Raw genomic sequence first — 24,926 nt, forward strand, 5'->3', positions numbered from 1 at the left:
CTAATTAGAGGAGAACCTAATTGCAATCCTGAGATTTCACTGGGGGATAATTTAGCCTCAAGAATTCCTTTCCAGCCTGTGACTCTGTGTAAATTTGACTGTCATTATGACAAAAAGAAAAGAGTTTCTAAAAGCATTCTGAAATTCTGCCTCTTAGTCATTCACTGCATTGGTTCTATCAGGTTCTTTTAGTGCCTATTAGCTTCTTTCCCAAAGAAGCAGTGGAGCTCTTCCCAAGACATTGCTTCAGTGTTCCCTTCAATAGTCCTTACAAATTGGACAGGTGATGGGGCTGTGGCTGGGTCACTGTCAAAAATGTGCAGTAAAGGGATAAAATAGTTGCTGTACAGACCCCCCCCCCTTACCTCTTTTTGTCTTAAGTGAAGAAGCTGTGTCTTCAGAGGAAGCCAAGATGATATTGTCCACAAAGAAATAAATGCGAAGATGTCTGCCCAAGGATAATGTATTAGAATCCTAAGAAGAAACATCAGCACCATGAAAATAGCATAATTCAGGGATGGTTTATTTATAAAGGATTGGAGGCAGGAAATTCATAAGAGATAGTACAATAAACCAGGGCTAGTCACACCCAACCAGTTATCAACCTTAGGCTGGAAGGACTTGCATAGAAAATGGTGGCCAGACCCGAAGCAAAGAGAGGTCTATAGAGTCAGTCCCTTGAAAGGAATTTTGGTCAAGGGGCTCACCCATGTACAGACATCCTCTCAGGGAGACAAGGGAATAAATACCTTGGCTGTCCCCTTTCTGCTGGTGATCTCTTGCCCGAGCTCCCCCCACCTTGGTGGCCCCAACAGGAAGCCAGAGGGTGCAGGATGTAATCCATGTTAGTTAGCTCTTAGGGAAAAGAGGGCAGGAAGGACAGTGGATGTTCTCCAGTGCATATGTATATTGTAACATCACTTATAGAAGCCACAGTGTGGGACCTGAAGGGATAACCATCAGTAAAAGACTGCCAAAATAAATCCTGGAGTATACTGCTAACCAGTACAGCAGAGGAATGAAGGAGTTGTATTTGTGTTGGTATGAACAACCTTCTAAGGTCCATTAAGGGAAAAGTAGGGTGCTGTGTTTCTCAGCCCAGGATGCACATTAGTATACCTGGGGAACCTAAAGTAAAAAAATGCCAACACTCCTTTCCCGGAGCCTCAGAGTTAATTGGCCTGGGGTGGTATCTGAGTTTTGGTATTTTTCTTAAACTTCCATGGTGGTTTTGATATTCAGCTAGATTTGAAAACCATTTGTGTGTGTGGTATAATCCTACTTATGAGTAAGACTCCAGTGATATATACACCTGCAGATATGTGTACATGTTTGTAATGTTTCTGGAAAGATATAGGGGAGTGAATCTATGCGGCTGTCTCTCATAGAGGCACGTGGGACAGTGGCCTTTGGTGCAGGGGACACTGATGTTTCCTTTCACCACTACCCGTTTGTAGCGTTAGAATTTTTTTAACGTGTGTATGCCTTGATTGTTCCATTTTGAAAACTCAGAAGTAAATTTTCTTAGTTTTAAAATCACCATTTCATTTTTTTCTTAAATTTATGAGGTACATCTTTGTGCGAAGGATTTTTTTAAATGTGCTTTAATTTCCAAGTTTTATTGAAAAATTATTGGCACACGTCACCATGTAAGTTTAAGGCATACAGCATGATGGTTTGATTTTTAAAATAAGAAATGTTTTACAATATGTGTGTCATTTTTGCCCAGAGGTCATGCTAATCTTATCCTTATTATTCGAATTTTTAGTATATGTGCTGCCGAAGTGAACAGAGGAGTTTTGTGAAAGTTTTAAAATTTGTTACATCCTCAGTAACCAAGGACGTTAGACCCTGTTTGAAGAATAAGACCTATAACAAGAAGGTATAGCTTTTGGTGAGTTTCAGTGAAGTCAAGTTTTCTTGAATTATTATTTCAATGGCCAAATGACTCTTGTCCAGGGCTCTAGGTCAGGTTAGAAAATGGTAACTCTTCAGGCAGGAAAGGAAATTTGTCTCAAGGAGCTAGGTAAAGTAGATGCAGTTAGATCCCTGCATCTGGCCTGATTTCAGATGTCTTACTTATTTGAGAAGCCTAACTTAAGGAAATCAGAAAGTCATTTTTTATGTTTACCCATGAAGTCCTCCACCGTCTCCTAAACCAACATTGTGAAATTTAAGTAGTTCAATTTTCTTGTGCTATATATAGTTCTCTAACCTGATTTTCATCTGTCATTCTCCATCTGCTCTCTCCCCCAATTTCCTTTAAAAGCCCCATTTTAAAGCAGAATATATAATGGAAAAACCTTAACTCTTGACCTTTATGGAGGTACACTAGAGTTATTCCATAATAATTAGCAGTTGCCCTGGTAACCTCAGACACACTGCTTAAATCACCTATATTCATCACTGCCCCCTGCCTTCTAGCCAGTAGGATCACCTGCTTCAGGCTAATGAAAAAAGGAACAATTATTTTTATAATCCTTTTCAGCTTCTTTTGTAGGAGTAGGAGCAGTGATATTGTTTGTGATTACTTGCACTCAAAAGAGATTTTGTTGTTGTTCTAGTGACTGAAAGCAGTAACATAGAGAAATCATCTTGGGTTTTGAGCAAGTTGGCAAGCTCTACTCAGTTTATTTTGTTCACTACTGTACTCCCAACCTTAGAAGACGTAAGCAGGTACAGCTTGCAGATTAGAATCTAAGAGTCGTGACACTTAGGGATGTGGTGGACAATGACATTGGCAAGGCTGGCGCCATGCCATGTCAGTCATCCTTGACAAGGATGATGAAAACCCACTAACTTCAGTCCTTGGACTTGAAGAATACTGCTTGAAAGTTGGAAAACCCAAAGCTGAAGCACAAGAGAGATTTCGTATCTAAAGCAAATGTGTTGACCTCAATTCTGTCTCTGAGGAAGCCTGTATCCTCCCTTAATTTCCATCCGCCATGCCTTACAGCACAGACTTCATGATAGGAGTGCCATGGAACTCTTGGCTTCCTCTGGTGGAGAAACAGCCCCCACACCCTCACACATCCTCTTTCCCATTCTCCTCTTGATCCTTTGTGTGAAAGTGGAATTAGAGGAAATATGTCCTTAGTCATCCCATGGCAGTACTTACAATGTACAATTGTCACAGTGAAAATACACTGGCAGGAGATCAAGAATCAAGAAGTGGAGTCATGGGAATCCTCGACACACTAATCCAGTAGAGACAAGATCCACATGTTAGTGATTGACATGGCCAACATAATCATCCCAGACAGTAGTTAGACCCAGTTCTGTCCCAAGGGAAGACTGCAAGTGAATAATTACTAGTGGAAGAACACCCACCAAATGCTCTTGCTCGACCCTCTAAATTTTCTTAACTCTCACTGGAATGCAGACCTACCTTTATCTTATGTGTCCCTTTGGTATACGGCACCACCAGTTGAACATGGGCTGCTGTAGCCTTCTTGCACCCTACAGCCCTCACAAATATCAGCCAGAATCAGCCAGATCTGACAGACCCTTCCCAGTCAGTTAGCAAACATATACTAAACACCTACTGTTTAAGACACTGTTCTGGGCACTAGGAAAGAGACGAGCAAATACTCTGCCCTCAGATCTCTTACAGCCCAGATGGTAGAAATCAACTCTACATACATAGGGCAAGTTTTGCTGCCAAAATGAGACAGATTTTAAGTAGTAAGTGAGTGGCCTGGTCATTCACTTAAAAATATTTATGGTGGGATGAATTGCCTTTGCAGTTTATGTTGTGTGGGCAGGGTTTCCAATAATCTCTCTACTTCATTTTCTAGATCTACTTTGAAGTTTGTAATTTCCTTGTCTGCTTCAGTCCAGTTTACTGAAAGTGGGGAGGGTGGGGAGGAGTGGTAGTTTTACGAACCAACTTTTTTATTCTGTTAGCCAAGAGACTGCCTATGGCTGAAAATGCCGATTGTCACTGTGCTGAGAAAAGAAAATACGGTGCAGCGTCCCAAATGTTTGTTTGTTGGCTTGTTTGTTTTTCACAGTAGTCTCTATGGATCTACATTTAAGATGCCATTTGGGGCGCCTGGGTGGCTTAGTTGGTTAAGCATCTAACTTCAGCTAAGGTCATGATCTTGAGGTTCTTGAGTTTGAGCCCCGTGACAGGTTCTGTGCTGACCACTCAGAGCTTGGAGCCTGCTTTGGATTCTGTCTCCTTCTCTTTCTGCCCTTCCTCTGTTCGTTCTCTCAATCTCTCTCTCTCTCCCTCTCTCTCTCTCTCTCTCTCTCTCTCTTTCTCTCTCACAAAAATAAACATTAAAAAAAATTTTTTTAGTTTAAAAAGATGCCATAAGCATTTTTTAAAATTTTTTTCATGTTTTATTTATTTTTTGAGAGCGAGAGACAGAGTGTGAGTGGAGGAAGGGCAGAGAGGGAGGGAGAGACAGAATCGCAAGCAGGCTCCAGGCTCCGAGCTGTCAGCACAGAGCCCAACGCAGAGCTCGAACCCACGGACTGTGAGATCATGACCTGAGCCAGAGTCTTGACACTCAACCGACGAGCCACCCAGGCCCCCCTAAAGATGCCATAACATTTAAAATTTGGACTATAAGAATGCTGGAGAGAGAGAAAAAATATTTAAAGGAACAAAAAGTTGGAATTCTGTCATTTGGTTGTGTTGTGTTTTGAAGCCTCCCTACCCCCAACCAGAATTTCTCATTAGGACTCTTGGACTTTTTTTCCTCCCAGATATCTAGCTTACTAATATTAATGACAAAAATATAACAATTTCTTGTATAAAGCAGTATCTTGTTCAATTGAAATTTAATTCATAACTTGAAGGATTGTTTTCTCTACTTACATGGAAAAGGAGAGTTCTTGGGAATTAGTAGTTCTTTAAATTCTGAGTCAATGAAAAATAAGTGAAGAAGTTTTGCTACGTAATTGTCATGCACCAGCCAAGTAACTGTGAAGGAGTGCAGGTTCTTTTTTTCTGGTTCTTTGTCCATAAGGAAATTCTAAATTCTCTCTTCTTCACAGACCAGTTATTAAGTTCTGCCTTTAATTTCACCATGAGTCAATTAGGTCAGATGCCCACAAGCAAGCACTCTGGTTCATCATTACAAAGGAAGAAACTTTCCTCGTTGTATTTTTCTTTGCACACGTGGCTGATTTTTCCAGGCTTGTCTTCTGCTTTTAGAAAGACCACCTTCTGGCGTTTATTCTTTTCAAGGTACACCTCACTAACCAGTTCCAGTGGCAGTTCAAAGGGAGACTTAGCAAAACCTAAGTTGAGTTGAGATCTTGGATACCACTTGGTCTGCACTGGGCCATAGAGAGCTCTGTTAGCCATTGTTGAAACTCAGCCAGTTTGGCACCTTATTCTTCACTTGTGGTGTGCCTCATACAAGAAGGTCACCATATATCCCACCAAATTAGGCACACCTTGGGAAGAATGAGTTCTCTGTGTACAAAATGTTCAGTGGAAACCTAAGGTGCTCATCGAGAATATGAATATATAATCAGTACGTTGGGCCCCCAGACCCCAGGAAAGCAATGCGATTTCAGGCAGAATCCTCTTCGTGCACTGCCACAGCCTTAAGCTTTGCTTTTACTCCAGATTCATCAAGAAATAAAAGAATTTGTAGTAAAAAGAAGAAAAAGAAGACACTTTGTCTGCTCAGACAGCCTGACCTGAGTTTTGCTATCTATAATGATGTCCCCCGCATTTTTTTTTCTGGAGAGGATATGACCCTTTAAAGACTGCTTACATGTGCATCACTGTGGGACTGCCTTTGCTCCATGTGGTAGCTGTGAGACTGGAACATGTGCCTCTGCAAAGCTGAGGGTACAATCAGGACTCCCTGCTTTGGTTTTATTGAGTAGGGTACACAGGTTGAGATTTTTGGAGGCTGGGTAGAAAAGAGGGAGGAGAAATGATGGAGTTGTCAGTTGGGGAAAAACTGTGGGGGAACAGAACTATGTAAAAGAAAATCTGAGGCACCCACGTGGCTCCGTCGTTAAGCATCTGACTCTTGGGTTTCAGCTCAGGTCATGATCTTGCGGCTTCATGAGTTCGCGCCCCACAACGGGCTCTGCACAGCTGCTTGGGATTCTCCCTCTCTCTGCTCCTCCACTCTTGCTGCCTCAGTTGCTCTCAAATAAATAAAAAATAAATAAAATAGAAGTAAATCTTACAGAGTTTCTCAGATGTGCTCAGAGATAGGAATCTTCTTCCAAGTCCCCTCGTGAGTCTTTTTTTTATTTTTTTATTTTTTTATTTTTTATGTTTTTTATTATATGAAATTTATTGTCAAGTTAGTTTCCATACAACACCCAGTGCTCATCCCAAAATATGCCCTCTTCTATGCCCATCACATACCCTACCCTCCCTCCCACCCCCCATCAACACTCAGTTTGTTCTCAGTTTTCTCTTACGCTTTGGCTCTCTCTCCCACTCTAACCTCTTTTTTTTCTTTTTTTTCCTTCCCCTCCCCCATGGGTTTCATGAGTCTTTAGTAAAACGAACTTTGCGTTATTCAGTGTATCACAGTGTTACATAGGCCCTGGGGCAGACTTACCTGAGTTTGTATCCCAGCTTCATTGCTTACTAGCTGTGTCGCCATGAAGAAGTTGCTTGTTGCCTCATCTATTTAACAGGAATAATAATAGTATCTACCTTGTAGGGTTGTTGTGAGGATTAAATGGAGTAGTTTACGTACTTCCATGCTTCTAGATAGTAAATGCCCATTAAAAGTTATTTGCCATAATTGCCATGAGAGTTGTTGTTTTAACAATACCTGAGGATATGAAATGTCTTTGGAGGGAGTACTGAGGTGCTTTCGGATGGGCGCAGGGTGGGAAGGCAGGCTGCCTCCAGGACTCCATCATATCCAGTTCCAAAGTGACACAACCTGACTCACGTGGACCAATCCCAGAGACGCGCCCAGCGGCGCGCACTGAAGTACTCTGAGGAGCCAGGAGAGCTCATGCCTTCCTCCGGTCACTTGGGAGGATCATGGGAGTATGGAGCAGAAGCACAGGCCAGAGATCTGTAGAGCCACTTGGAGGAAAGCCAGGACCAAAATGAAGCTGAGCGGCTATCTTTGCACCCCATCACCAGCCTTCAGCCGTCTGGTGGGTCAAGGTGCATCTTTGCCCCCCCATGGCTCTGCGTCCATGGCGTTGGAGTACCATGACCCCTTATAGCCCCAGTGCGGCTCTCCCCTGTATTTCATCTTGTGCTTCTACCTAATTCTCTGCTTCCCAGTACTGTTTCCTGAGAAAGAGAGAGTCTCACTGAGTTCAGCTTTGCTCTGGATGCTGTCATTGGCTGGTGGGCACCTATGGGCCAGAGACCCTGAGGCAGGTGCTTCTTTGGTTTAATCATCTATGGCCAGAGTGCCTGGGTTACACAACCTTTCAGCAGGAACTGAGCAGGAAGCAGCTTCTAAGGCTGCCACCTTCAAGGTATACCTTATTCTGGACCCAGTTATAACACACGTGGCTCCTGGATTTCCCATCATCCAGTATTTTAGAATGTAACTCTTCACCTGTTCGTTTAACAAAAGTTAATCGCTAATGAGGCAAGGTACAGAGAACTTAGGGGAAAAAAGACAGAGGCTATAGTAATACAGAGGCCTGGATAAAAAGCAAGCCACGTTTCATACCCAACAGCCCCTTGAGTTGACATGTATATGACAATACAAACAGTAATTGATGTTTGTAATCCTCATGTCTCAATAAAGTAAACTCCATTTGGTATAGTCTGGTTTTGAAAGGTAGGGGAAAAAATGTGCTGTATCTTAGATTTCAATGGTTATAATAAAATCATGGGTCCAAAATTATTAAATTTTTGGTAGAGTGATTGAGTGGAAAACCTTGTTCACTGATGTAGATTTTGTGTCTTAGTTCTGGTAATAGTGTGGGGAAATGCGGGGCACAGAGGATTAGAACTAGGTTGACCATAGTATTTTCTTAGGGGGTTTTTCTTCTTCTGGAAGAAGGGTTACTACTGTTTCTTGCCCTTCAGATTGATGAACAGCCCTGTTTCCCACAAGGAGAAAGACCTGTTGCCCTGATCACAATTATGCACATATAGAGCAATACTAGAGAGGTGGCTTCCTGGACCCCTTTTACCTTTCTCTGGTTCAAGGTGTTCCAGACTCCTGCAACTAAAGTATTCCTCAGTCACTCAGTGAATTACTGAGCATCCTCAGGATGTAAGCACATCGTGTTAAAGATGACGTACATTGACATAGTGCCCTTAATAATGAAAGGTAAAAGAAATAGAAAATATATTCCTAAGTTATTAATATATAACATACAAACTATAGAACAACATGGAGGAATTTAGATGCTACAGGATAAAGCGCTGCTGAAATTCCCTAACCGCAAAGATGACTTTAAGCTAGGATGGTCGAGGGACGCTTTGTGATCAACTTGGCACTTGAACTGGGTCTTGAAAGGTGGGTTTGGTTTAGACCAAAGTTACCAGGAGTATGCTGGGCATGGGGAACAGTATGGAAAGACCCAGAGGCCGGAACATAAAGGGCATGTGCAAGGAGCAGCCCATAATTGACTTTGTTTGAACATATGCTTTTCATCTATAATATTACAATTGTTTTGTTTCTTATGTCAGTATGATTTTTACTTCTTTGGGCACCAAAGCAGGGAAAGCCTATTAATGTTGTCTTCCCATTCCAGGATTCCATGCTAGCTAGATCCCAGTAGAACATCTTCAATCGATTTATCTTGTGTAATTGATCTGCCTGAGACGTTCCCCACTTTCATCACAGTTTTGCTTCACAGTAAATAGACCTCACCATCTGGAACTCTTCTCTATTTTCTTAGCATGGATTTTCTTCCACAAGGGCCTGTTTTCATTTCTAAGTGTCACACAAGGACCTACAACATTCTGCTTCATCCTCTTTGCTTTGAGCTTTACGTTGTAAAAAGCCTGAAAAACAGGTCTGAAAATAAGCTGTATTCTTCTTGTCTGTTACAACGCAACACTAAACACATCAGACAAATTCTGACACCTTCAGCTTTCAGCAGGAGCTGTTTACCTTGGAGTCAGGCTGTACCTCTAAGAGACTAACTCTGGGCTCAGGGAGGGCAGAACAGCTCAGAGACAGTTGTGACAGGCCAGATTCATAGTGGGCTTAATAAGGAGAGAGTATAAATAGCAATCACATAGCTTTACAGAAAATTCCTGCTTATTTTTACTCCTTAGACAGAGTTGCTATGTTTAGCCTTTAGTTACTGTGCTAAACCTGCTACAGTGAGCCTAGTGTTTATTTTCTTTTGGATTGATAACATCCATTCTCTTTCTCAAATTTTAGGTGAATTAGAGGAACTGCATCCCAGCAATTCAGCTATAGCTAACACATTGTCACAAAGCATCATGCACTGTTGAATTCACTGTCCTCGCCTTTTTTTTTTTTTTTTTTTTGGAGTATCTGCATTTCTCTAAATCCAGGACCTTTCTAGACACTAACAAGAGCTATAGCTATTCCTGTCCTTCTCACGTGTTTCTGGAAGCTGTGCACTAGTGTAAACTTCCCTAATATGACTTTTTTAAATGTACAGGCAGTCGTTATATTCAAGATCCTATGTGTTAGCTTGAGCAAGTTACCAGTTAGGATTCTTGGTTACAAGTAATAGAAAATTCAACCAAGCTAACTTAAGCTAACATGGAGGTTTTGGTTCATATATTTTCTTGAGAAGCATGGGAACTTGTAGTTTCAGGCATGGCTGTATCCAGGGGCTCGGATGTTGCCATGAGGTCCCAACTCTTGGCATTTCTCAGCTCAGTTTACTCTCTGTTCCTTCTCTTCTATAAGCTCTTTCTTTCTGATTGCAAGATGGTTGCCACCAGGTGGACACAGTCCCATAAACTCTAAGTACAGGAGAAAAAAAAAGAATCTCTCTTCTACAAAAGTTTGAATAGTAGTCTGGGCTTACCCCCTCCTGCTCCAAATTCAATCTCCTCCCCATCCCTTAACCAGTTTCTTTGGCCAGGAGTATGTGATACTCTACTGGGCAAGGCCTGAATCGTTTGTTCCCCCTTGGCTAGGGAGGGAAGATTGACATGCAGAGTTCTTGGACTGTGATCATTTAGAAGCAGGGGTGGGGGTGGGAGTTCCCAGAGGAGAGACAGCCTCAGACCACAGATGTCCACTACAGTGGGCTTTTCTTACATGGACTTAGTGAAGGATATGGTAGCTTTACACCCCTGGAGGGAAATCTCTATTGATTTTTATTATTGTTTCTATGGGTATGTTCTCTGAAAATGTCCCTTGTTTGAGTCCAAATGGTTGTTGCAAAATTTATTTTTTTTCCCAGCTGACTGACTGGCTCCTTGGAGGATAACATTGTATAGTTTTTAAAAACGAAGAAAAACTTATCTAACTACTTATCTCTGGACACAGTTGATGCATTTAAAAACATAAATTTCTCAGAAAAGATTCATCATCAGGGCCCATGACAGATCATTAGAGGACACAAAGTCCAGTGTGGTGGGGTTTGGCCTCCATTAGTTTTAATGACAGTGTTGTAAGGAGTGCATCTTAGAAAGGGATTAAGCAGAGAAAAGGGAATCTTACAGGACTGGCCCCTTGTCCTGTGACAGCCAGGAACATGCAAGAACAGTGTATCTTCTGGCTCAGCAGCCCTGGATTCTTGCTCCTCAGGCACAGGCCTCTGGGTGGTGGCATCTTCTGGGGGTCTGCCAGAAACGGCAGGGTGGCCAACAGCCAACTCATATGCTATGTGCAAGCCTCCAACTTGTGGTGACGTTGTCCAAAACCTATAAATGTGGATAAGAACTGATTCTTCTGCCAGAATGACATTGAGCTGCTGGAAAATTACAGCTTGGTTTAATGCTCCCGTGCCTGGTTCATATTCTTGACAGCAAAATTTTGCTTTCACAGGTTGAAAATATAATCATAGGACATCGGGTCACCGTAAGATAATTGAGGATGATGGTGGTGGTGATGATAGCTAATATTCATTAAGTGCTGAAGTGCCAGGCACTTGCCTTATATTTACTTATTTAATATGATGAAACAGGAGCAGAGAGGTTACCTAACTTGCCTGAGAGTAGAGGTGGGGTTTGAACCCCGTATTCCTCTGCATCCACCCACCGTGCTCAGTTGCTGCGCTGGTGGTGGGTGGGTGATGGCCGGCTCCTCCTGTTGCGTGCGTAAGGAAAGAAACTGAAGCAGTCCCTGCACGTTCTCTAGTTCTAATCCTCCGTGCCCTAGCGTCCTCGAGTTCAGATTCTGGGTGAGTTTGGGGAGCTAAGAAGAATGTGGGAGAATAGGAACAGAGAAGGAGTATCTGAATAAAGAGACAGGGCAGGCCAAAGTTGAAGAGGAAAAGGGAAGGGGGAGAGAGTTGAAGAGGGAGAGGAGAGCAGGCGTTGGTTGGGATAGGCTATAGCAAAGAACAGAGAACATAGAGGATGAGGATGGGGGTCCCAAAGGAAGGAAAAAGAGTGAGATGGATGTCTAGGGACCATGTCCTCTTGCCAGGTGCTAGTCATGGCGTTTTGTGGACATTGTCTAATCTTGCCTACAACCCAGTGAGGTAATCAGCCATTATCAGCATCCCCACTTTACAGATGGGTTTAAGCGGAACAACATGACTTCCTCAAGGTCAGAGTGGTGGGAGGCAGCAGGACCTGAATTTGAACTGGGGCCAGTGTAAGCCCAGCCAAGTCTGCCATTGTCTTGAGGATGAGCCTCTTACTCCTAGCCACGGTTTGTAGCCCACACGTAAGCCCTCCATGAGGTCCTGAGATCGGGCATATACTCAGAGATGATACCGATAAAGCCCTTCCTTTGCCGGGAGGCACTTGCTGGTTTTGCCCATCACAAGGAGCAGGAAGGGAAGGGAACAGCTTTGTGGCACTCCTCCTTTCTTTCAAAGTTGCAGACTTTATAGAGCCAGCTCTTGAGACTTGATCTATGCTGACAGACATGCTCCTCTCCCTCAGCGTTTCTTAGCCCTCTAATCTCAGGGAAGCAGTGTTTCTTTATACTTGTGAGATTTCCTCATATTTGCTCATTTCTGCCATTAAAAACGGAACCAGGGGCGCCTGGGCAGCTCAGTCGGTTAAACGGCCGACTTCGGCTTCAGGTCATGATCTCATCGTTCTTGAGTTGGAGCCCCACGCCGGGCTGTGTGCTGACAGCTCAGAGCCTGCAGCCTGCTTCGGATCCTGTGTCTCCCTCTCTCTCTCTGCCCCTCCCCTGCTCATGCTCTGTGTCTCTCTCTCTCTCAAAAGTAAATAAACATTACAAAACAAAAAAGCAATTCAAAAGCTGACCATCTGGTTGTCACTGTACTTTCCTCCGAATTACAGAGGTGGCAGCAGGGCGTTTGCAACTCCAGCCCTTCTATCGGGCATAGACAGTGTCCCAGTATCTGTCGATTGCACTTCCGATTTGCTGTTAGATTTGCAATTGGGGAATTGAACTTGCTCTTCGCTTTTGCCCTTTCCTTTCTTTTATTGCTTGGAATCTGGGTATAATTGTCCCCCTCAGGGCAGACTTGATTTCATTACACTTATTAAAGGATGACTCTACAGCCTGGGCCCTGTATCCGTCTCACAGTCTGTGCGGGCACGCATCACGTACACGCTTGTGTCCTGTTGCCAGCTAAAACTGGGGCAACATTTTTAAGACTTGCAAACCTTTCCTAAGTGCAGGTATTTGTTTTTTATTTCAAGTCTTTGTGTGCTGAGAAACGCGGTTATGAGTGTGTGTGTGTATGTGTGTGTGTGTGTGTTTAGACCACATTTGGGTGACAGTACAGGCAGATATATTACATGTCCCAGGTGTCTGGTGACAACTGTTCTCCGAACATTGTTGATAAGCAAACAAAAATGTGAGATCAATTATTCTTTTCCAAAATACACGGTAGAAAAAAAATAGAGAAGAAAACATAGGATCAGCTTAACCAAGGCTAAGAGGAAAGGAGAGAAATTAAGCATTAACCCGCCCTGAGCTACCTGGCAGTCATAACAAAGAAGGGAAAGTTATGATGGTATGTGCAGTTTAGTGGTCGGTTCAAGGAAAGCACTGCAAGTTTTAAATATTAATGTGTTAGGTATGTCTGTGTATTAACGATCTTGAATAGCACAATAGATTACATCTTCTTTGGCAGTTGTATGCAAAAAATAATTCAGGCTTTCTGTATATAGCCATTTCTCCTATTGTTTCTGATTAAATGTAGAGTATAATGCTAAGCTAAAGTATGGAAAAGTCCTTTTCCCAGGACACCTGGGTGGCTCAGTTGATTGAGTGTCTGACTTCAGCTCAGGTCATGATCTCGCAGTCTGTGAGTTCAAGCCCCGCATCGGGCTCTGTGCTAAAGACTCAGAGCTTGGAGCCTGCTTCGGATTCTATGTCTCCCTCTCTCTCTCTCTGCCCCTCCCCCACTTTCTCTCTCTCTCTCTGTGTCTCTCTCTCAAAAATAACAAAAAAATTTTTTTTAAAGAAAAGTCCTTTTCCGTGTGGTACAAGGTGGAGAACAACCTAGTTAAAGTATTCCGGTGGTCCTGCCTGATGAGGAGGAGGATGCGTGGGAGGTAGGTTGCCTCGTACGGGAAGTCTCTCCTCAATGGCGTCAGCCATGCTTTGACAGGAACTGCATGACAGGTGATTCTAAATTGCGGCTTTTAAGGATATAAACACCTGAAGTGCAGATACCCACGTTGTTGGTTGAAAGAAGATACCAGAGGCATAGATTATATTCTGTCAAGGAAATTAAAGAGACGGACTGGAGTCATTGTCTCCGTTGGAGTTCATTTGGATTCAGCAGCAGTTACCAGGCGCCTACAGTTGTGTTAACACAGTGCTGGGAACTAAGTGTGCGGCTCTGATGAAGACTGTGCTCTCCAGCCCTTTCCAGGTAGCATGAGGGTGCTGCAAGGGAAGTGGCCTCTGGGGACAGTGGGATTCAGAGAGAGAACACTTAGAGTTGCCCCCTGGGCTACAGCTTGGAAAGGGAGTGAAAGTTACCCACATGAAGAGGGACTCGTAGGCAAATGGAACTGCGCAAGCACAAGGAGACAAAGAGCGTGTGCACCCAGGAAGTGATGTTCTGTGGGGCCTGCAGGAAATGTGGAGGCATAGAGAGATAGGAGTCAGGAGACTGGAGGATCAGTCATCCTGAGGCCAAAACTTACAACCGACGTATTTTTAGGTGCTGCCAAGCATTTTGTTCCTCACAAAAATGGCTTTGAATTATTTTATTAAAGATCAACTTACTCTTGAGCCCTTAGTAAGTTCAGACACTTTGCTTAGCAAGTTATATAGGCATTATTTTACTTAATCCTCACAGTCTCCTAGGCAGGTACTACTTTCCTCATTTTACAGAGAGGAATCTGAGTCATAGGAAGGTTCAGGAACTTTTCCCAAAGCCCAGCCAGTCCAGCTCTAGAGACTTTTGATCTGCTCACTTTTGGGGAGGTTGTGTTTTATTGTTTGTTTTGTTTTGTTTTTTTGCCAAAGCCCATGGAAGTCCTAAATTAGAGCCCCAACAGAAATATGGAGTTCTGCATCAAGCTATGTGGAAGGAAGTGGTGACCCTGACCTAGATTCCACTGAGACTTCCTTAACCTTAGGGAATTCTGGTTTGGGGGAGGCTGCCTGGATGCCCAGGCTGGCCCCACAACACAATCAATTAGATTCTTGCAAAGTTCGGTGGCTCTTCACCAGATTTAGCTGCTGCTCACAGGCAGCACCCACACTTTATCAGCTTTAGAGAGAGAGGTGTTGCCTTCCTCTGTGTAGCAGCAGGAAGGCTAACGTCCATCTTCCAAACAGTCTCTCCATATCATTTAGACATCAGTACTTTTTGGAAGAAGGAAGGCAGTAGGCAGGACAAAATGTTAATATTTATACAGTGCCTCCCCTCCCCAGCGACTTATTCCAGCTTTGATATTCTGTCCCATTCAAGAAAGGCAGGAAACCACCTGTATGTTGCTTGGTAAGGATCTGGTTGAATAAGGTGTTGCACACCTCTTAAGTTATGTAGTTACTACAAAGAATTGAGAGGCCAAGTGTTCATGTACTATTGGAGCATTCTCCAGGATATATTGTTAAGGAAGATACGCAGTGTTGAGAACAGTGTGAGTAACTTGCTACTATTTCTTTTTAAAGATGGGGGATCAGTGTCTGTCTCTCTGTCTGTCTCTCTCTCTCTCTCTCTCTCTCTCTCTCTCTCTCTCTCTGTCTCTCTCAAGCTGATGAAGTTTTGGTGCTGCTCCCTCCCTCTCGCCCTCTTTCGCGAACACATACACCTAAACTTGTTCGTTCCTACAATATCTCTGAAAGGAAATATAAGAAATCCATAACAATGGCTACTTCTGCAGAGATAGTCAGTGGAATGAGTGACTTATTTTCCCCTTTCCACCTTTTACACTGATAGCCTTTAATACTCTTTGGAAGTTTTAGCAATTGATATAATGTCCATTCAACGGAATAGAATAATATAAAAATTAAAGAGAAAATCCTCCCTATCGCCAAAATAAGCTGAAAGGTATTCATATATTTTATTTATAGATACAAATATACACCTGTATCTCATGGTTGTGAATTATCCATCCTAAGAGTATTTTAAATCTGTGGTTGATAACCAGGCAACCCTGTAGCAATACAGGATTACCTGGGATCATAAGTAATCACAGCCCTCATCCAAATACTTGCTGATATGTTACATCTGAGTCTCTAAATAAGTGAGCAATAAAGTCCTATATTGAACTCCTAAACCTCATACCTGTCGGAGACTGATAAGTTCACACGGGTAGGTTCTTTGATATGTGTCCAAGTCCGTTATCAGAGGTAAGGAAGCTTAAGTGTAAACCTGTGACTTAACTGCGTTTCAGATTTGATCGGGAGCTAGCTACAGGAAGGAATGCAGAGAACTTATGTGCTCAGAATACATCTGTTGATCCAACTCTTTAAAAGTTTTTCCTTTCCTCTGTAAAAGGAGCCCAAAAGTTCTGTGTCTTGTTTAAGGCTGTTGAGGTGACATAAGAGCTAATTCTTCACTTTTTGGTGCTTCACAGGTAACTAAGTGGTAGTGTTATTTTAACCAGTAAAAAAAATCAAGCATCTAGGCTTGTACTTGCAGCTGGCAGAATTTACAAACAGTAAATGAGCAAAAGGATTGATAAATATCATGGACGGCAACTCATGGGAAGCATAAGCAAAATGCGTAAGGGTAACCTGAAGGCTCAGGACTGTGGTACTCTGGTGACTGAAGGAAAACGTGTTTGATGTCATCTTGTCATGAAGAAAAAATGTCCGCCTTACCTCACCTTAACATGATATTTTTCTTTTTGCAAGTAGATTTTTTCAGATATTCTAGAAAAAAACATTATCGTACCAAATTTCTGTGTTCACTGGAAAAAAAAAATTATACCTTACCTTTTATGAAGGATAATGTATACGAAAATGTAGAAGATTCTTTTTTTTTTTCATTTTTTCTTAATGTTTTTATTTATTTTTGAGACAGAGAGAGACAGAGCATGAACAGGGGAGGGACAGAGAGAGGGGGAGACACAGAATCCGAAACAGGCTCCAGGCTCTGAGCTGTCAGCACAGAGCCCGACGCGGGGCTTGAACTCACAGACTGCGAGATTGTGACCTGAGCCGAAGTTGGACCCTTAACCGACTGAGCCACCCAGGTGCCCCAGAAGATTCTTGATAAACACCTGATCCAGAAGATTTAGGCTGCTGAATATACTTGGTGTGGAGAAGAGCCACACCTGTTTACAAAAAACAGGCTTGAGTTTATTTTATTCTTTTTTTAGGCTTGAGAGAGAATTGGCATAAGGAATTTTGTTTTTAACCAACTTTGCCTTTTCTGCTTTTATTTTTTAAGTTCCTCATCTGAAATACAGCATGTGAAATGAGATGGAATCATCTTTGTGAGAGGTATATCTTTTCCTGTAAGCCAAAGATTGGCCAAGCATTGTCCCTTAAGGAAGATGAAGTCACGTTGCCTGTGTAATAAGGAATCTGTTGCTTAGTAGACATAGAATAAGAAATCACTGAGTCTAGTTTCGTATTTATGAACAGAAGCTCCCGTTTTAGGTGGTAGAAATTAATCCCATGGGACTTTACTTTGAAATTAAGTTTCACGTGGGAAATTACCTATAGGCCTGTCAGGGAAACCCTTCAGGCAAGGTAGTGACTTCAAATACCGTAACACGGATATCTCCGAGATTCTTTTTTTTCTTTTTTCTTTCTTTTTTCTTTTTGTCTTTCCTCCAATTCACAAGAAGGATCCCCTCCACACTCATTCACATTGAAGTAGAAGGTCTTTTACCACTGTATATAAAGAGCGAGTCTAAAAATGAGAAATTAATTTGGCTTAGCCCTAGGGTAGCTTGGAGAATGCTTTTGAAGGTTAATGTTAAAAAGCACTTGGAAAGACAGTTCATTTTGGAGCCTGAGGAGAAAATTCCTTTAGATAGAGGTTTAATGTAAACCTAAGTGGCAAGCCTTTAAGCAAAACTGTAGATACAGCATGGACACTTAAATTTCATTACTGTAATGTAAATCTTTGCTATAAAAAAAGGCTCAGGTATCTCATTATCATCTTTATACAATTTTCATCTCATAATTTCAGAATCCACAAATGCCTTTAGGGTCCACTATGCAAAGGAAATTATATATTGCAAGAAATAATGAAAAGGAGACAAGTAATTTCATGGAAAGCATAAATGTGCAGTACACTGAATCAGGCCACAGTCTCAATATGCTTTGATTCTGGCATTCAACTGACATCACTTTGAGCAAAAAGTTGACCTCTGTGTTCCTTCTAGGGACCATATTTCTCACTTTGCCTGTTACATGCATTGCCCAGGTATAAATTTAGTAGCACCCCTCTCCCCACTGTCCTATCTGGGTGGTATATCATCTGATCACTCCGCTTATATTCAGTATAGCAATAATCATAACACCTCATCATTAGCATCTAGGTGTCGTTTTTACTAAACTGATCATCTTTGGACCAGGAACCATCTTGTGTGTCTCCATGCAGACATCATTGAATGCTAAGACTGCTCTGTCAGGATGGATTACCAGACCACAGAGAACCTGACAGCAACAGCATATGTGTGTGCACATGTATGGATATAGACCTAGATACAGCAGATGCCTATGCCTTGGTCCATAGCTGCTTTGGCAACAGGATGCCATCAGCAGACTACAAGTTTGAAAAAATTCCCAGATTTTGTGGCTACTGCTATGGTCAAGAATAATAATAATGATAATAATAATAATAATAATACAAGATATGTTTATAGCATTTTGCAATTTTCAGAGCCATTTCAGATACTTCATTTGATTTTTGCATGAACCCCTATCATATCCCTTGGTGTACCATATTAACAGTTGTCCATTTATATACCTGATGCCTGCACTAAGCTGAAACGTACTTCAGACCCATGCCCAGTTCTGGTTCACTCTTGTTTTCCCTAGCTCTTGTTGATAGTGCTGTTTGGGGTATTTGATAAATATGAGCTGAACGAATAAAGAGGACAACCAAGGCTTTTATTTTATGAATGAGAGAAACTGAGGCTGGGAGAGCTTGGGTAGCCTCTTGGAGAATATGTAAGTCTTTAGTTTGGAGGCTGTTCTGTAAGCCTGGACCTTTTGATTCCAAGTTCAGTGCTCTTTCTGTTGAATCAGCACCAGGAAGAAAACAGCATCATCTTCATTATAAGGGGTTAACAACTTGGGGAGACATGTAGAAAAACGGAGATTGTGGTTCTCTCTGCCTGGTGTTTCTTCTCCCTGCATGCACTCCCTAACATCTTCTGTGCCTTTGAAGGTCCACTGTGAGCTCCTCCAGGGAGCCTTCTCTGACCCCATCACCATGACTGCATCAGGTGCTGCTTTTCAGTGCTATGTCCATAGTCGGTGCCTGGAAACTTGGCCCGCTTTCTTTACTTGGCTTTTTACTTACCGTTGACTTCTCATTAGTCATCAAGACCTGTCAGTTCTGCCTCTCTCCCATCAGCCCACCGGTCTCCATCCCTGCTGCCTCCACCGCAGCCCAAGCCTTGCCCATCTGGTCTTCCTGTCCCTTGACCAACCCTTTGGATTGTTCTAATGTGCAAACTTGAACTCAGCACTTGCCCCCTCACCCATGGATACCGTAAGCTCCAGAAACCTTTTACACACTGATAGGCCCTGATGAGTGGTCCAGCCCTGCTTGACATTGCAGCCTCTGTTGAATCTCTCTGGTTGGGCCCTGCTGAACTGATTTCACTTCCCCATCCTTGCACTGTGTCTTCTCTTCTCCAGGGAATGCTGTGTTATTAAACATTGCTTCTTTCAGAAAGCCCTCCCTGATTTTCTCTCCTTGACCCTGCCCTCCCTCCTAAATTGGGTGGGTTAACGCCTGCATATTTGGGGAAGCTCTTAGCCCCCAACAGAGTGTGATGTCATCAGCTGGCTATTAGTCTCATTCTCTGAGGCCCAGTGATGTCATCTCAGTTTTAACCCTTCAGTGTCCAGCACAATCCCAGGAACATAGTAGTAAGAATCGGTTTTTACATGAATGAAAAATGCTTTCTGGACACTTTTACAAAAAGCACCCCACTTTTTGGTGACCCCACTTGGGATTGACACTCTCTTTGAGTTTTTTAGGGGGTGTGTCTTGTTTTCATTTTTAGATTTTTAATTCTATGAGATGTTGAGCAACACTGCGGGTTCCAGAAGTTACTTAAAATTCTCCAGTGTCTTCCATTTGCACATAGGTAGAATGGAATCATGCCTACATGACCTGGCCCATGCCCACCTTACCCAACCTTTCCAACCTCCCTTTTCCTGGTTGTCTCCCTTACTTGCCACCCTCCTATTGCTTATTCAGTTCTTTGTGTAAACCAAGTTCATTCTTGCCACTGGGCCTTAGCAACACCTGTTCCTACTGCCTTAGGAGGTTCTTCTTTGACGCTTACATGCCCTAGCGTGCCCTGACCCTTCTGATCCCCACCCATCACTGTCTGACACATCGCCCTCTTATTTTCTTTATAGCACTTTCCCTCTGAAATGTTCTAGCCTGATGAACCCACTCCCGTGCTGATTGTCCCTCTCTTCTCAAGACACTATAAGCCCCATGGGAGTAAAGACCATACTATTACTATCTCAGAATTCCCAGCACCTAAGAGAAGGTCTAGCGCAGAGTAGATGCTTCATAACTATCTGTTAAATCCACCCATTTTTAGTTTTTAAAAAATAAAACTTGGTGTTCAATGTGCGAGGAATTCCTTTATCCAAAACTTGACATTAACACAGATGATGAACAAGATAATTTCTCATGTCCCTTAAGTAATTGGCCTAGGTAATAATTCACATAGCAGTTGAGTTTTCTATACTCATCACCAAATGTGTCAGGCCAGAATGTCCTGAAGTTTGCTAGGAATACAGGCATATCTTTTGCTCTCTGTGTGTGGTGGCCCAACCAGGCTGGTTCTTAAGTAAATAATCACTGTGTCTTTAGCCACTCCATTCTCAAATTCAGATCCTATGTAAACAGTTTCTATAAATTATGAAAAGTATTTTTTTAGAGTAAGGTCCTTGCTTGATCATAGTCTACCTGATCCTTTAGAGCATGGGTTCCTTGGAAAGGTGATGCTGCTAATTGCTCAGAGCCCTGACAGGCTTTGTGGTTCTCCAGTTTTGGTGACTCCATCTGAACCTAGCAGGGTTGCTACTTTGGTTTTAGAGTTATTCTCCTTATGCCTCATGCTGTTCACAAGTGGCAAATGAGCCAGTTTCTTTTCCCAGATAAGGCCCGTCGGGGAATTTGGGCTCTTAGTGGTGGCGATATAACCTTGCAAAACATGTGTAAACACCGTGCTGGCCAAGTACTTGCTAAGGTGAGAGGCAGGAGGGAAGTTACTGTAGGCCCACAGTAAAACATCCTGGGAGGTTTTCTGTGATTTTCCAAAACACCAAATTCATATAAATGTTCTTTTTCCTCATCTGCTGGGCCTGTTGTGGGGATTGAGGAGATGAGAGCAAAGCACCCCATGACCTGCCTTGTGATAAGCCTTGGGTAAATGTTGAGTTAGTACTACTATACCCATCTCAGCTAGTATTCTGGAAGGACACTAGGCCCTGGGTTTTGTCTCTAACCCACTGAGAGTTTGTCCCCATCCTGAGTAGTTGCAAAACTCACCAGCAGGCTGTCATCTGCTGCGGAGCAAGTTGCAGAATGAGTTGGCTCCAGGCAACTCATTTTTTGAGCTCTTCCCTGCCCACACGTACCATGAGTTACCCAGAAAGCGGCAGCTGCAGCCATGAGTGGAAATTCCCCCAGGCCACTCACCGCCTCTGGTTATGGGCAAAGGCTTGCCAGCGGAACGGCCTCCTTCACCAAGTCCTCGGTGTCCGGCCAAGGTCTGCAAATACCAGTGTAAATCCTGGGACTCCACAGCAGTCGCCCTGCTCTTCACAGATGCCACAGCAAATCTCTCTCTCCGCTGTGCTTGTAAGCAGGCAGAGCTTCTGATGGGGAGGGTAGAAGAGACTTGGGGAAGGACTCCATTTTCCTAGTTTCAGCAGAATTTTGGATAATCTGAGGCTCCTACACATTGTTTGTTCTGTCACTCTGACTCTCAAATAAGAGGGTAAGGTGTTAAGATTCTGGAAGTTTCTCAGAGGGAAAGGGGTTAACATAAAACACGTATGTGTCCGTGCGCTGATGGTCTGAACATTACACTGTCTGTTTGAACAAGTAAACCTTAGACCAGGCCAGTCTATCCTATACAGAGACAACATTGATCTTCCAGGAGGAATTGCCAGCTCCAGAATGCCAGCTGTCCCTTCCTGTCCATTAAGGAGTGGAGAATGCCTCTTTTTAACTAGCTGAAATACTCGTTACAAATATTGGAGCCCAAATTTATTATCACTTATCTTTTATCTTCCTGAAAAAAAAAAATGACTAAGGAGCATTCCCCCTTGATTCCCTGAGGATTAAGGAAGGACATGTTACCTGCCAGAGTGTCTCCAGCATTGCACCTGGAGATGTTATGGAGGTGTCTGGGTGCATGTTTGGGCTCAGCATGTGTGTCACTCCTATATATAAGCTCCTTCATCCCCTTGCTGCAATTCAGTGTTCACACTTGGCTTGCCGATGATGGCTTGTAGGAAGCCATTCATTCTCATTTCAGGAGAAGAGGCTAAGTGAGAACAAACATACCCTCCCTTGTCCCACCGGCTCCCTTGTTCCCTGCAGTGATTCAAAGCAGTCTTCTCTGAGAATTTTCACTTATTTTGAAGGAATGACTTGAACCTAGATTGGTTTGGCCCCATTTTTGTCTTAGTACTTACTATTTGATTGGCTCATTTGACAGAAGAAACAAAACCCATATACCTAAGAGACCAAAGAAGGGGAGTGATGGGAAAGAAGAAGGAATACGAGTGAAGCCAAATTGTCCCACTGTGGGTGGGATTGTATATGAGCATGACCTTTTTTAGGAGCGCTGTGGAAGTATGGGTCAGAAGCCTTATGAAGGGCTTACCCTTTGACTCAGCCATTACCTTCTAGTATTAACCATAAGAACATAATCAGAGATACATGTAAAAGTGGATGGGCTTTTATGCCACTATTATTTATAATAACAAAAACAAAAACAACAACAACAACAAAAACTTAAATGTCCAGGAATAGTGATGATTTGGTAATTGCCACACAGCCATGGACTACAATGCAACTATTAAAAATTATATTGCCAATACATTTTATCAACGTAGGAATATTTTCTTTTTTTTTTTATGCTTTTATTTATTTTTTTTTAAATTTTTTTTTTCAACGTTTTTTATTTATTTTTGGGACAGAGAGAGACAGAGCATGAACGGGGGAGGGGCAGAGAGAGAGGGAGACACAGAATCGGAAATAGGCTCCAGGCTCTGAGCCATCAGCCCAGAGCCCGACGCGGGGCTCGAACTCACGGACCGTGAGATCGTGACCTGGCTGAAGTCGGACGCTTAACCGACTGCGCCACCCAGGCGCCCCGCTTTTATTTTTTTTTTTATTTTATTTTATTATTTTTTTTTTTGAAATTTATTGACAAATTGGTTTCCATACAACACCCAGTGCTCATCCCAAAAGGTGCCCTCCTCAATACCCATCACCCACCCTCTCCTCCCTCCCACCCCCCATCAACCCTCAGTTTGTTCTCAGTTTTTAACAGTCTCTTATGCTTTGGCTCTCTCCCATTCTAACCTCTTTTTTTTTTTTTCCTTCCCCTCCCCCATGGGTTCCCGTTAAGTTTCTCAGGATCCACATAAGAGTGAAACCATATGGTATCTGTCTTTCTCTGTATGGCTTATTTCACTTAGCATCACACTCTCCAGTTCCATCCACGTTGCTACAAAAGGCCATATTTCATTTTTTCTCATTGCCACGTAATATTCCATTGTGTATATAAACCACAATTTCTTTATCCATTCATCAGTTGATGGACATTTAGGCTCTTTCCATAATTTGGCTATTGTTGAGAGTGCTGCTATGAACATTGGGGTACAAGTGGCCCTATGCATCAGTACTCCTGTGTCCCTTGGGTAAATTCCTAGCAGTGCTATTGCTGGGTCATAGGGTAGGTCTATTTTTAATTTTCTGAGGAACCTCCACACTGCTTTCCAGAGCGGCTGCACCAATTTGCATTCCCACCAACAGTGCAAGAGGGTTCCCGTTTCTCCACATCCTCTCCAGCATCTATAGTCTCCTGAGTTGTTCATTTTGGCCACTCTGACTGGCATGAGGTGATACCTGAGTGTGGTTTTGATTTGTATTTCCCTGATAAGGAGCGACGCTGAACATCTTTTCATGTGCCTGTTGGCCATCCGGATGTCTTCTTTAGAGAAGTGTCTATTCATGTTTTCTGCCCATTTCTTCACTGGTTATTTGTTTTTCGGGTGTGGAGTTTGGTGAGCTCTTTATAGATTTTGGATACTAGCCCTTTGTCTGATATGTCAGGAATATTTTCATAATAAACTCCTTTGTTGAAAAAAGAATAAAAAAGTCTTCTAATTACAGTGCCATTTTAATACATAAACCAAAATGCATATGGATGCGTATGGACATGTAGCAAGATTCTAAAACATTGTGACAGCAGTGCCATAGGGTGAGACTTGATGGCTTTTGTTTCATTTTGGTTTTTGCCTCTTGTTTCTTTGTTGTCCACATTGAGCATGATTGCTTTCATAGCCAGAAACAGAAACAATGGATTTTCTTTCTGTAGTTTAAATATTGTTTTATTTTTTTAAATGTTTTTATTTATTTTTGAGACAGAGAGAGACAGAGCATGAGCAGGGGAGGGGCAGAGAGAGAGGGAGACACAGAATCCGAAGCAGGCCCCAGGCGCCAAGCTGTCAGCACAGAGCCCGACGCGGGGTTCAAACTCACAGACTGCGAGATCATGACCTGAGCTGAAGTCGGACGCTCAACCGACTGAGCCACCCAGGTGCCCATCTTTCTGTAGTTTAAAAATAAGTATTTATGCATTACAAAGACGCCCTCCCCCTTTACCCTTTTAAACCAAAAATGGGCTGAGGAGGAGGAGAGGAAGTAAGCTGGCTTTGAAAATTTGCATTAGGCAGAGCCTTGGAGTCCTTCCTGGTCAGTTTTGCTTTGGCAAGGCAGATATGGTAGCGCAGTCCCTAAGGTTATTTCTTCCTTACCCTAAATACAGGAGGTCATCAAGTTCATGAAGTATCAATACTTGCTATTATGTGGAGAACCCTTTCTAGGGCAGGTGTGGTGTCCTGCTCTTTATCTAGGTTCACTCATGCAGTCCTCACAAAAGGCCCTTGAGGGTAACCTTCTCCCTGGTTTTCAAATGAGGAGAGGGAGGTGGGGTGGTAAACATTCCCACACTCGTTCCGCCTGCCTCCATAGGCCTTGCTGTTCCCACTCAACCCAGT

The 24,926-nt window shown here is 42.9% G+C and overlaps 1 protein-coding gene and 1 non-coding gene across 8 annotated transcripts in view; one reads left to right on the forward strand and one right to left on the reverse strand.

Annotated features, from left to right (window-relative positions):
- Positions 1-24,926, forward strand: part of ARHGAP26 (Rho GTPase activating protein 26) — a 427,184-nt gene that overhangs the window by 363,031 nt on the left and 39,227 nt on the right. The window lies entirely within an intron of this gene.
- Positions 1,686-1,790, reverse strand: LOC125147304 (U6 spliceosomal RNA). Its single transcript, XR_007145138.1, has one exon. It is a non-coding gene; the product is annotated as a U6 spliceosomal RNA (small nuclear RNA).

This window comes from Prionailurus viverrinus, chromosome A1, assembly GCF_022837055.1.
Source record: "Prionailurus viverrinus isolate Anna chromosome A1, UM_Priviv_1.0, whole genome shotgun sequence".
NCBI classification, from domain to species: Eukaryota; Metazoa; Chordata; class Mammalia; order Carnivora; family Felidae; genus Prionailurus; species Prionailurus viverrinus.